This window comes from Corvus kubaryi, unplaced genomic scaffold (assembly GCF_017639235.1).
Source record: "Corvus kubaryi isolate FWS band 111438036 unplaced genomic scaffold, C.kubaryi_AGA036_p1.0 split1-73, whole genome shotgun sequence".
Taxonomy (NCBI): domain Eukaryota; kingdom Metazoa; phylum Chordata; class Aves; order Passeriformes; family Corvidae; genus Corvus; species Corvus kubaryi.
The window spans coordinates 764,070-777,661 of record NW_024582081.1 but is presented as its reverse complement, the minus strand read 5'-3'; the positions used below and the strand labels follow the sequence as shown (position 1 = coordinate 777,661).

General features: G+C 41.9%; 1 protein-coding gene across 2 annotated transcripts in view; it reads left to right on the top strand.

Annotated features, from left to right (window-relative positions):
- Positions 1–772: 772 nt before the first annotated feature.
- Positions 773–13,592, top strand: part of CHRM3 (cholinergic receptor muscarinic 3) — a 264,893-nt gene continuing 252,073 nt past the window's right edge. For both annotated transcript variants that reach the window (XR_006013828.1, XM_042014409.1), the window contains exon 1: positions 773–1,034. The gene's annotated coding sequence lies outside the window, so the exon portion shown is untranslated. The remainder of the gene's footprint in view (positions 1,035–13,592) is intronic.

Genomic DNA, 13,592 nt, shown 5'->3' with positions numbered 1-13,592 from the left:
AATGGAGTATAAGCATATATTAATAAATTATTTGGCTTCCTATGAATTTGTAGCACTGATTAGATGAGAGGGGAGAATATTTTAAGCAGACCTTTTGAAAAGTTGATAGTAATGAATAAATACCATATTAATATATATTACAGAGCTATATGAGGGTATGTGATTTGGTTGATGTCTCATTAAGAGGCATATTTAATATGCAACAGAACATTATTTACTCTCCACAAACGGACCACAATCTTCAAGCGATAGCTGCTCACATGTCTCAATTAAAACAAATGAAAATAGCCCCCCCAAACCCCGGGGGGGGGGAGAGGGAAGGAAAAAAAAAGGAGAGAAGGAACCATCGCAGACTGACGGAAGGCTTTCTCGCATAACCTCATCTTCTGTGGGTCCTTGCTACTTTTCAAGTTGTTGGCAAGGGCGAGGGATGCCTTTGGCAACCCTCTGCTTTTAACTCCCTGCACCCCGGGGCCGGGGCTGCGGGCAGACTCCCTCTCGCTCGTCCCCGCCCGCCCGCGCACCGCCTCCCCCCGCAATGTCCCACCAGCTCAGAGTCACCCCGGGCCGTCGGGCCACCCAGCTTCGCACCTCGGCGGTGCCGCCGGTGGCCGCCAGCGCGCTGCCCGCGGTGCCGCCGGGGCACCCAGCGGGCCGGGGTCGGCGGGCGGGGCGGGCCCCGTGAGGTCACGGCGGCCGGGCCAATGAGCGGCGCGGCGGGCGGGCGGCGGAGCCGGGGTGTCCCTCGTGCGGCGGCTGCATGGGGCGGGCGGCGGCGGCGGGCGCGGGGTGAGTGGTCCCGGCTCGCCCCCGCCCACCCAGGGGCCGGGACTGAAGGGGCGGTGCCGCTGCCCGGGCACAGGTGCGGCGGTGTCGGCGTCGCGGGCGGGTGCGGGGCGCCCTCCTCCCGGCGGGGGATGTTCCGGCCGCCGGGGGCGCGCCGCCCGTGGGAAGCGCGCTCCTAACGCCACCTGGGCGCCGCAGGGAGCGCTCGGCGCGGAGCGGGCGGCGCGGGGTTGCCGGGATCTGGGCAGGTAGGAAGGAGGAGAAATGCCGGTTCGGGCGGGTCTGAGGGGCTTTTGTTTGTTTGTCCTCTCTTGTGTGTGCGGGTGTCAGCGGCGGGGAGTGGCGTGCGGCGCCGCCCGGGCCGGCAGCGCAGCAGAGCTCGCCGCGGGGAAAGTTGTGCGAACGGTCCCCGCTTCGAAGCGGTTGAGGAGCCGCAGAACCCTCTGTCCGCCCGGGGCGGGGGGCTGAGGCTGTGGCAGCGGCGGTGGCCGCCGGAGGGCTCCGCGTACCGCGGCGGGGCTGCCCCACTCCCGGGGGCACTCGGAGGAGCGGCCGCTCCCGAGGGCTGCCGCGCCCCTCGAGCAGCGCGGCGCGGTGCCGGCCGCCCGCCGTGCGCCGCTGGGGCAGCGGGGTCGGGGATCGCGGCTGCACCGTGCGGCGTCCCGTCCTGTGGCGGCTCGCCCCGGAGCAGGGCTCGACGTGCCGCCCGCTGCCGGGCTGGTCCCCCTGGGGCAGTGAGGAGTGCGCGGCGGTGCGCGGCCTCCCCCCGGGCAGGTGGTTGTAGTCCCCGCGGCTGTGCGCGGTGTCCGCTCCGTTCTGGATCAAACGAGGCTCTTCGGGACTGCGCACCGGAGCGCGGGCTGTCGTGCAGCTGGAGTTTGGGAAGGCATCGGTGGGTAGGGTGTGCGCTGCTAGCGCACCCATAGGAGTGTCTGAAGCAGAGCCCAAGTGTTTACTTAAAACCAGACCTAGCCATATTCCCTTCGCTGTTTAAGTCTCGGGGCAGAGAAACCCAAATGGACTCGTGTGCAGGGCTGTGGATCCGCTCGTGTGGGTTTTCTTACTGATTAACTGGCTTCTGATTGCCTGGGATTACTTTGGAAAAACGCAAATCCCAGCTAATATCTGTGCTGACCATATATAGAAGTAGTCGCAGTCAGAAGTACTATAACTTCAATATTGCTGACACAGGTCGAGAAACTTTAAAAACAGCAAGCCAAAGCCGGGATCTGTCCTGAGGATATTTTTGTCCAAGGGATTTATTTTCCTGTGTTTGCATCCCACATTGACTGAATTATTCATACTTTTTGTTTGTTTGTTTGTTTACCTGCCTATACACCTCAAAGTTAGTGAATGATATATTGATTTTATTTTGTCTACCTCTATTTAGTCTGGCATTGTTTGGTTTGCTTACTTGTCTTGGACCAAGACTGCAGTAGGGAACACTGCTTTTTCCGGAATGGAAGCCTGGTTTGGTGGCTTTCAGAAACGTGCCTCAGCTTGGAAGCAAGCAGGTTGCTCATACAGTAGCAATTTTCCATGGCGTGGAAGAAGTATTGTAGGGTTTTCTGATGTTGTGTGTTTTGTGCTCTCTTAAAAAAAAAAAAAAAAAAAAAAAAAAAGAAACCCCCAAAAAACCACGTTGGGTTGTTTTTTTTTTTTAAATAGCTCTGCCACTACCAGAAGCTTTTATGTGTACATTATTGTCCTATGGAGCGATGTGAAGACTATATTTTCCAGTGCTGAATCTCATTCAACATAATGTGCTTTTATTTCAGTGTCATGTGCATGTTAACAGGGTAACTCCAGCAAGAGGGAACAAGAATCCGTTGACTTGAGCTGAAGCATTGAAAACAATTCTCTTAGACTGTTTTAGATGTAGCAGTTTTGTTGGATTTTAGTAACAAAGAAATGAGATTCTCCAGGGATAATCCAGTATGAAATTCATCTGATTTGCTGGCAGCTATATCAAAACATGTTGCGAGTTCTTGTCTTCTACCTGATATACTTTGCCATCAAAACCAGAAATTAAGTTTTATATCCTTTTACGTTTAATTCAAAAGAAATAGAACCTAACCTAATTTATTACAGAAACTGTCGTGAGGTGTAAATTCATCTCATTTTCAAGTAGATGAATGGTAACTTTCTGAAGGGAGCTGATTGCGTACTTTATATCATATATCTGTATATTGTCAAGTACAGTGCATTTTTCTTTCTGTTACTGAAAAGAAATTCATCTTTCTCGTAGTAATATAGTCTGCATCCAACAGCTTATTAGTATATTTTAGAGTAGCAATCTCTGAGGTTTTCATGGTGGAAACCAACCATGACCATATGAAACATCATAAACACAGTGCTCAATGGTGCCTTAAATTACAGTTCTATGTATTAGTGCTAAGGAGTAAAATGTCTTGGTGAATTTGTAAGCTGGTCTAAAAAATTGTCACACTTACTACATGCTTCATTCTAAAGCTATAGTAACTGCTCTAAAACTAACCAACCTCCCTTTCTTGAATTAGTGTTTGGATTTTAGTCTTAATGCTATGAATGTTTCCAGGGTCAAATCCTGGAATGCTAAAGAAAATCTTGTGATGAGTAATGTGGAAATTTCTTCCACATGAATACTACAGCATTATGGTTCTTATGTTCATATCTTCCATTCTCCCTCAGTCTTGATTGCAGCAGACAGCCTAATTGTGTACTTTGTGCCAGCAATTACTGTGCTTACGCAGTGTTATGTGACTCAAAAAGGAAGGGGTGCAAAAGGTGCTTGACACTAGGAAAATGTTTGAAGTGATCTGGATGACCTTAATTAATATTGTTCATTATCATATTACGGCTTGTTTGCCATTAAGAGGAGATGGTGTTCTGAGGATGAGACAAAAGTATCTGTGCAATATTTGAAGGCAGCGAAAGCTCTGCTCAGTGCATGAAACTACATGGTTGCTTAGTTCAGTACAAAACAAGATTTATTATGAAAGGTTTACTAATATTTATTTTATCTCTTACTGTAATGGCAGATTCTCTTTAGTGAAGATATATAATTAAGCTTTAAAATGAGGAGCAGTATGTATAAGAGATTATGTGGGGGAAGATATGCAATGCTATCTCAGTATCCTTATCTGTGTTTAAGTACCATAGTTTGTGAATATGTAACAGATGTTTAAATGGATCTGTCAGCTTGGAATGAAAAGAAAGAGCCTGGTAACACCAAAAGTCGTCTGTTTCAACAGTGTTGCTACTTTGTGACTTTGTTCTGTGTCTTTTTTCTTTTGAAGAATATCAGTTCTGCTAAGCTACATGGCTGCTGTACACATGAAACTGTCAGAGGTGCTGGGAGAGTGCCCATCACCTACACCTCTAGAAGCACAAATTGTGCCTCCCAGTCCACCCAACAGTGTTGCAGCATGTACGAGTCTATGTTCCTGATGGTGTTGGGGTGCAAAACATTATAAATAAATTTAGTATAAGCCTGGTGTGCCGTGATTAGATTAAGACTTCATGCTCAGGAGTTGTTTATGTCTTATTTTTGTTTTAAGAGAGGCTAAGAGCAGGCTGCAACATTTTCTATTTCTTGTGCCTTGGTTGAGTGCCAGCAGAACACAACCTTGTCCATGCAAGCCTGGCTAGGAGATTCCGTGAGGGCAAAGAGAGAAGACGTTCTCCCGAATGTAAAATGTTGAAATTACTGTGTGTAAAATAGGCAACGATGTACAGTTAACCCCCTCGCATATTCCAAGTATGTGGTTTCATGCTGGAGGCATCTATTGGTGTAAAGGAGGGAAGGCTTAAGTGAGTTTCTTTATTAAGTGTTTACAGACTGAAGGCAAAGTGTTTTCTATGGTTGGAAAATATTTGGAAAAACAAAAGATGTCAGTTATATTACAAATGATAAATTATCAGTTGCTGAAATGAGAGCTAGAGGTTGTTTCATATTTCTCTAAATTAATCTTGATGGAGATAGTTACAGAGAAATACTTAATAATACAGCTCCAGTATGGATTATCAGAAAATGTTTTCCTGGGCATGATTAGAAAATGCAGATACTTGTCGATGCCATTACTTTTCCTTCTGTGTTTTCTGTGCTTTCTTTCTAAAGATAGAGTAAACAAAAACCTAACTGTTTCATTTAAAACAATTTCCTGCAAGCAAATTCAAAGTTTTGTTCATTTAGCCCAGTGCAATATAGCACTTTAGCCACAGTATCAGAGTTCCATGAACACCAAACATCTGATAAAGTGGCTGTTCTCTGTTGTGGGTGTTAGGCCTGGTCTTGCTCTCCAGGATGTTGTGGCTGCTCTGCTAGTTTGTAGACAGTTCTTGTGAGGGTAGTGAATATGACTGGGGGGGTTCCAGGATTGTCCAGTTACATTCAACACGTTGATGGACTTGTGTTCTATAATGATATATATTTCTGTATTTCTATATTTTTCCTTTCCCTCTCTGGATAAGAAGGCTGTGTGATGATGTGTAAGGTTAATCTCTCACGTTATTTGGATGATAATCTGTCCTCCTTCATTCTCACCGGAAGAAGGGTAATTATGACATACAAAGGTTTATAATACAAAAAGTCAAAAGTTTACCTCTTATAAATAAGTTCATAGATGACTGAAAAATTTGGAAGGAAGGGATTAAAAAAAGATGTTTGAAGTTACCAGGACATGTCTCTGTGTGTACATCACTTCTATTAAAGAAAACAATCTAATCTTGGTGCTAGGGGTTGGCCAAGGGGCTTTGTACAATATTATTTGTGTGCTGAGCTCTAGGTGTGTTTGTGTGTAACATTTTGTCCATCACTACCTTACTTGACAGCATTAGGTGTACTGGAGCCAGATGCTGAGGGCTCTTCTTGGACCTTTAAGGCTCCACGAAGTACGACGGGACAACTTTTCAGGTCAAGTGTATAAAGTCGTGACAACATACATTGTCTTGCAGCCTCATTACTCCTGTCTGTCCTTCTCATAAGCAGGAGAAGACCCTTCCAGCATCTAGGATTAATGGGTTTTAAGAAAGCTTCCCAACATTCCTGCATGAAAGTCTGAGGTATCCACTGTAGCATCTAAAGGAAATAAACCTGACAGCTTTGAACTGTCATGATAGACATGCTATCTATCATCCACAAGGATTTATAAAAAGCCTCCATTATTTCATTATGAAATAAGTAAATTCGAGTTCAGTAATTATGTGGGTTTCTAGTAGTGGGAAATACATTATTAAGGCTGTCAAATCATACATTACAAAAATCTCACTAAATATGTACTGAAGAAGCAAAGTGTTCCATTTCCTTCAGCCTTGCACTACAGCCACGTAGAGCCACACTATATCCTTTATAGGACTGAAATAACAAGTCAAGTCTTAAAATAACCCCAAAACCGTAAATACCTTGTAGAAGGTCCTGGACTACCACAAAACCAAATAATTTGATGAGATAATAGCAGTCTTGGTGTACAAAATTAATTAACTCTTTTGGTTTCGTGTGACCTGGAAAACACTTACCTGCTTCATGGCTGTTAATCAGGGATGAGAATAAGCAGGTCATTATCTTGAAGCAACATACTTGCATTCACTAAAAATGCCAAAGAAAGGTCCCTGAAAAACACTCAAGGAACAGTGTCAAATCTGTAGAGAAAGGTATTCGATTCCCCTTCCTGATACTAATGTAATGTCCCACAGGGTGCTGTTATGTATGAAAGGAGACACATCCCTATGGTCTTATGGGAATTCCTGAAACACAACAGAGCCTGAGTCTGTCTCGAGGTATTAAGGCAGCAGTATTCATGCTGCATGTACTGAAGCGTGAAATATCCATTATGCTTGCTTTTGTAGCTGCACGTTCTATATTGGTCACCTATGCAAAATCTTACTGCTTTTTTTTTTTTTTTTTTTTTTTTTGGCCAGAAGCCTTTTAGCAATTTCCCATGTTTCTCTAGTAAAAATTAATAGTGCTAATTGCCACTTCTTTTATCATTAATTTCTGAATCAACATGAAATATTGCTATAGCAACAAATCCTTTCGAATTTCACTGCAGACAATTAGTAGGAGAATTCAATCTCAATATGTAATAAGCACAACTGTAAGAACTATTTGAAGGATTAAGGAACTTCCTTTTTAAAAAGAAGGGGAGTAATGCAAACACTCAAAACTGTCGTGAAAGAACAGAACTTGAAAATTTTCAGCATTCTCTTCTTATTAATCATCTCCAGTTCCTGTACAAAGGTGCATAGTTGCTTTGAACAAAATAATTACAGCACACTGTGTCTCCTCGGAGAAAAAATACATAATTCCATGGAATGCTCTGGAGATTTTTATCTCTGAGAATAATAATGTTTCGACATAAACTGCTGCATCTTCTTTCAAAGGATGGTGGCTCTTCAGCCCTGACAGTGCATGTACGGGAAAACCCTAAGCAGGTTTCAGGATTAGCTGGACAGCAAATAACACAGATTTATGAAGTCAGAATTAGATGGTGCTTTATCGCTGCTTTTTCACCAGTTGAAGCATCTTTTTCGTCAGAATGGATTGCTATTTGCATTTTACCTTGTCATCTCTCTTGATAACAGGCAGACAGGGGAAGTTGCATATGTGCACACCAAAAATCAGGAGGCATAAGGGGTGTGGAAGTGCCAAATACCTGAGGAATACTGGAATAAAAGGGAGGGGTCTTGCACTGCAAGCCCATGATCAATGTTACTACCTGTGATAGATTTCGAAGTAGTGAAAGCTTATAAATCTTTAGGGGGAGCTATGCTTCTAAGGATGCTGATTGCATTGAAAAAAGCTTGTGTGAGAAGAAAGTATGAGGACAGGTGAAGGGTACAAATGATAAAACTGTAAATTAGGGAAATGAAGGGGATAGTCAAAGGAGGGGCAGTGCTTGTAAGAGGGAAGTCTGAACAGAGTTTCCTGGGAGCCTGTGACTCTTGTGTACATACAGGACAGAGAAAAGAAGGGCGAACAGGAAAAGACCCAGAAAAAACGGAACAGTGCGACCCTAGGTGCTGAGGGGAGAAATGCCTTTGGTAGACGTCCTAAGAAGGACATGGTGGTTTCCTGGGAAGAGCAGGTTGTTTTGTGGATTCTTCCTTCACCTCATGAAGTGGGTGGCCTCATAATGGTGCTTCACTGGATGTCAAGGCTGCTGCTTCTGTGTATTATCAAAGTATGTTTCTTTATATGCAGTGCTCCCACCACCCAGCAGACCATCTGTGGTTACCCTGGCTGGACTGTTTGCCTTGCAGGTAGTAATTGGGAGGAGATAAATACTGAAAATGCAATTGCATGCAAGGGCACACCTCTGCAACCTTGTCCTGTCAGAACACCTCTCCTTGGAGACCCCTTCAGAGCCCTCTGCATAATGTCAAAGTTACCATTTTTAAGCAGTCAAAGTTTTAAATTTCTCTTCAAGTTGTATCTCTTGGTTCTTCCTTTTATTAGCTTTGTGGCTTTGTTAACTGGGAACTCTTAGAGAAAAATCTGCAATAAAGGCTAAAGGAACATTACAAGAGACAACCGTGAAAAAATGCTGAGTGTCTTTTACTTCCAGGATTCTTGGAAGACAAATGATCCCTGGAATATTTACTTATGTAAATATCGTTCTAAATATCTATTGCAGAAAACATCTAGTAGCTCAGATAGCATCAAAGTCAGTTTAGCAGTGTATCTTAAGGAGAGATGGAAAAAAAGAAGGCTTGGAGTCCTATCTTGGGCTTGAACCTGCTGAGGTAAATTCAAGGAGACTTAAATCTAGTTTGGAGGCTTGCAGGGGAGACTTTTGGATATCAAATGTGTTATTATTATTTTTCTGATCATTGCTTTGTATAAAATTGTCTTGTATTTTCTGTGGAAAGAGATGGAAAGAATTCTCTTAAGAAAAAACTAGATTTTCTCTGGGAGACAGAAGAAATTGATCTCTAGTGTCTGGATACAGTAGAAAAAAAAACTAACAAAGAATGGCTTTAGAGCAAACATTGGTGAAAGGTCTACATTGAAGCAAATATGTGTCAGAGAGAAACTTATAGAACTACAACTCTAGGGGTAAAGGATTGTGCTGTAGAAAATAGTTGCTAAAAATACTGCTATACAATGCAGAGGGAACTAGTATAAATAGAAAAGCAATGAGAATAATTTGTAGCTCTCATTTCTGGAAACTGCAGTTCAATAGCTACTGGCTGGTGGTGTTGTGTTAGGCACATGTATTGGTTCTCCTTTTCCTTGGTGTTAAACTGCAGTATGATACAGGCATATATCAGCAAGTCTGAAGGCAGTGTCTGACTTTCCTGTTGATAGACAGTCATGGGTATGTGCCTTGGATTGTCAGGTTTTTCATTTTCAGTCACACAGGCAGCTTTCCCTGGAAAAGCATAATGCCTACTAAGACTTTGAAATAAATATATGGGTGACTGTTAATTTTCTTCCTGTTTCATATCTCCATTCAAAAAATTCAGTTGTTTTGTGAAAGCAAGTCTATGGAAGGTGAAGATGAACTGTACTTTTCAGAAGCAGCAGACGGTGTTTGTACTGTTCACTACTGAGTCAGTAATTTTCATTCTCACTCAGCTCAATGAAAGCTGTGTTTGTTTGCCAAAGGGGATGCTAAAGAGGCAAAAATGTGCAAGCAAGATTGAAGAAAGTTTTATTGGGTTCTTGTGGCTGGATTTTGGTAGCAGGGGGGAGGGATGCAGGGGCAGGCTCTGTGTGAGGCTGCTAGAAATTTCTCAGATATGTCAGATGAAGCCAGTGCCAGGTGGCTCTAAGATAGTCCTGCTAATGGCCAAGGCTGAGCCCATCAGTGATGGTGGTAGCACTTCTGGGATAACACATTCAAGGAGGAAAAATGTTACTGTGCAGGACAGCAACTCTGTAGTTCCAAGAGCAGTGAAGAAGGAGGGGGAGAGCAGAGATTGCCCAGCAGCCCGTGGTGAAGCAGCTGTGTCCCTGCAGCTCATGGAGGGCCATGATGGAGCAGATATCCACCTGCTGCCCATGCAGCAGACCTGTGCCAGAGCAGGTGATGCTCGAAGAAGACTCTGACTCTGTGAAGCTCATGCTAGAGTAGGCTTCTGGCAGGATCTGTGGGACCATGGAGAGGAGCAGGTTTTCTGTCATGAAAGTGTGGATCAGGTTTGCTTGTGACCTTGCAAGGGACAGTTGAAGCAGTTAATGAAGAAGTGCAGTCTGTGGGAAGGACTCAGTTTGGTGAAACTGGTAGAGGACTGTCTCCTGTGGCAGGGACCCCGTGCTGGAACAGGGGAAGAGTGTGAGGAGCTCTTGCCCCTGAGGAGGAAGGTGCATTAGAGACAATGTGTGATGAACGGAGTGCAGACCCTAATCAAGGGAAAAGCTGTCTTTAAGATATGTGTTTAATTCTCATTATCCTACTCCAATTCTCAAAGGGAAAATTTTCCAACTTACTACCAAAGTGGAGTCTGTTTTGCCCATGATGTCAGTCAGTGCGTGGTCTCTCCCTGCCCTTATCTTGACCCTTGAGTCTTTTGCTGTATTTTCTTTCCCCAGTTGAGGAGGGGAGTGATAAAGCAGCTTTGTGAGCACCTGGTGTCCAGCCAGGGTCAACAAAAGGTTTATAAATACAGCAGTAGGTTTGTTCATCTGTGAAAAATGGTAGGAGATTTAAAAATGAAAAAAAAAAAGTTAGTTTAATATATAGAAACCTTTCAGTTAGTCTTTAAATACTAAGATGTGATAATTTTCTGCTGCAATGTCTCTAGAAATTTTAGAATTTCTTTTGCAGTGATGTTAGTTTGAATACTTCCATATTGAGCTGGATAGAACTTAAACTAAGTTACAAATTTGTGTTAATTTGGACATGGAACTATTGTGATGCTTTCTTTAATGTCCAAACTCTTTGGGAACTGATGAGTTTTTTGTGTTGGATATCTAAGTTTTAGATTCATATCCAGTGATCCAAAAATTGGATGTTTGTTTTCCTGGTGGAAAGTTCATTGATGTATTCATTCAAATCTAATTTTCATGATTATGATTCTAAAGGTCATATTTTATGAGCTATGTTTCTTGTTAGCACCACTTAAGCAATCCATTGTTAAAACCACATTTTTACAAGTTGCAGAGAAGAGAGTTTTAAAGCTATTTACCTTTCCATCCAGTTTGGGGAAGAAAAATGTCATTTGTCGTATTCACGTCTGCATTCATTGTGATGTGTTGAAGCTGAACAGATAACATGATTTTTACTAGTGTATATTAGTCTTCTCTCCTGCCTCCTCCCCAGTTAACAATGTTACATTAAATGAAAATCATGATTCTGGAGAGACACTTTTTTCCAGAGTGCTAAGCAGGCATGGATTTAGTTTTGTCGATTTGTATGAAACACTTCCTTGAACAAGGTTGGAAAAAAATGAATTAGGTTGGAAAAAACCCGAAAAAACTCTCAGCCACTCATTTAAGTAAGTGTGTGTTGAGTCTGACATCCAGAAATGTGGTTCACTAAATAGGTACTTGGAGTGCAGAACTTTTGTGAAGCATTACATGCTGAAGCTCTTCAGGGCACTGAAATCTGCTGCCAATGTTATCTGCCAGGATCAGCTCTTGAATTATGGTTATGGTAAAATCAAACTTTTAAGTGCTTGAAATGGAAGAAAGATGATTATGTGACTCTTGTAGGCTGACAGCAACAATCAGGAGAAAAACAAATATGATCTCAAGTGAACTTGAAAAAAAATAGTATATGAAAAAGCTCATTTTGCCCAATTTCTTTCCCACAGTTTTAGTACATATACACAATTTTAACTTGCTGTCATATTTGCAAGCTAAGAAAATAGACAAATATGATAAAAAGATAAATATGATCAGTTATGTTGTTTCCCAGAAGAAAATATTGGAACCGAAACAATTTTAACATACTGATTACTTTTTAATGTAGCTACATATCCAATGCCTAGCAACCTGCTAGTATTGACATGTGGAGGAATTATCCTTGTTACATCAGTTGGAAACTTTCCTTGGTACAGTCATACCAGGTGATCAGTATCCTTTTTTGTGTCAGATATGATCAACCTTTTCCACTTGATATGTTGTTGCTTGGTGGATTGGTTTGTTTCTAGGAATAATGCATTCCTTTTACAACAGCTGTACAGTCTTGCCTCTTCTTCTCTTAAATTTTGCTGTCATACTGTTTTTATAGAAGGTAAGGAGAGGAAAGGTTCCTTTAAAAAAACCCAACAAACAACAACCCTCACCAGAAAACATCCCCCCCCCAAAAAAAAAAAAAAAAAAAAACAAAACCAAAACAGACACAACCTCAAAATGTTACCCTTTTGATTTTATCAGATGGCAACTTTTCCTTGCTATGGCTCACATAATGGGATGGGTAATCATTTATTTCCGTTGTATACTGATTTATGTAACAAGAATACTAGAATACTGAGAGTACTTGGGCTGCAGCCTTTTGTGGTTGTGTGACTCTGATTCTGCTTTCTGATTCTAGTTGGAATTGGGTGTTGCAATGTCATTAAGGAGAGTGTTTCTGAATCTTATTGCTGGACGTACTGAAGCCTTGGATTTCCAGACTGGTCCTTTGAATATGCAGATTTTTTTTTTTTTTTAATTGATCGTGTTTTTTGATGCTGTGGTCGTGTTTCTTTTTAGCCTGAGCAGTTATTTTCCATTACATGTTTATTGTTTACTACCATAAAAATAACTTTTGATGGCCTTTCACTTGGTTTTTCAATTGGTAATGTTGCTGCTGCTGCTCTGAGAGTAAACAAATGCAAGGCTTTGTGGACTCATTGGTAAGTGACTTGAATCTACAGTGTTAAATTAATAATTTAATTTTTGCATGGATCGTGGAAAGTCTTGCACCTAACTCATGGCCAGATGCAGGTTAGTGTTGTCAGTTTAGGGAATGAAAGATAATTACCATACTGTTTTTTGACAGAAGTACTAAAAAGAAACACTTCTCATGGGCATTTGAGAAGTCTGATGACTAAGATGATAGGTTATGCTTGGGCCTGAATGTGTTTGCTAGAAAACTGTAGTGCTGATATTCGCTTTTACCCTCCTGTTTCCCTTCCTCTACCTCTCCCCCAGTCTTTAATGCCAAGTGTCCTGGATTATTAATGATTAAGAGCAATGAATAAATGCAGGAAAGATTCACTAGGCATGGTTGACTACCTCCTGCAGAAGGTTAAACTTAAAAGGTACAACATAAAGAGGAAGCAATGTAGGAGCGTTCTTACTTTTGGTAGTGGTATGTGTACACCATCTAACTGTTTCTGTCTTACTTAAAAATGTGGGGTGACACCAAACACTGTTAAACTAAAGGTTGGGGTTTTTTTTTTTGTTTTGGATTTGAACAAATTGAGGTTTCACTTCAGCCTGTATTTCACTTCCCTTTTACTTTTTTTTTTTTTTTTTAAGCTCAGACAAGGAAAAGTGTAGGGTTTTTTTCTGGTCGGTTTTACTTGTGTGTTTCTTTACAATTTTGAGTTTTCCATTTTTTTCTACTGAAGATATTACTGTCTCTTAGTTAAATTGAAACAGAAATGTGAATGTTAGAAGTGTGTGGTCAGCTGGTCTTGTTTTAGCTAATGATGTACTTGGAGTGTACGTGTGCAAAATATAGTTCAAGGCCTGTCCTAATCAACTTAAGAAAAATAAATTGAAATAAATAACCCCAAACTATTTGCAGCTGTTAAATTATATTAATTTAAATGAGATTAAAGCTATAATGTGTAGCTATTTTCATATGAAGATAAGCTTAAGCAATATTCTTCCTCTGATCCTAGTTCAGAGTACAGCCAGACCAGAACCTTTCATTTGAGGATTATAACTT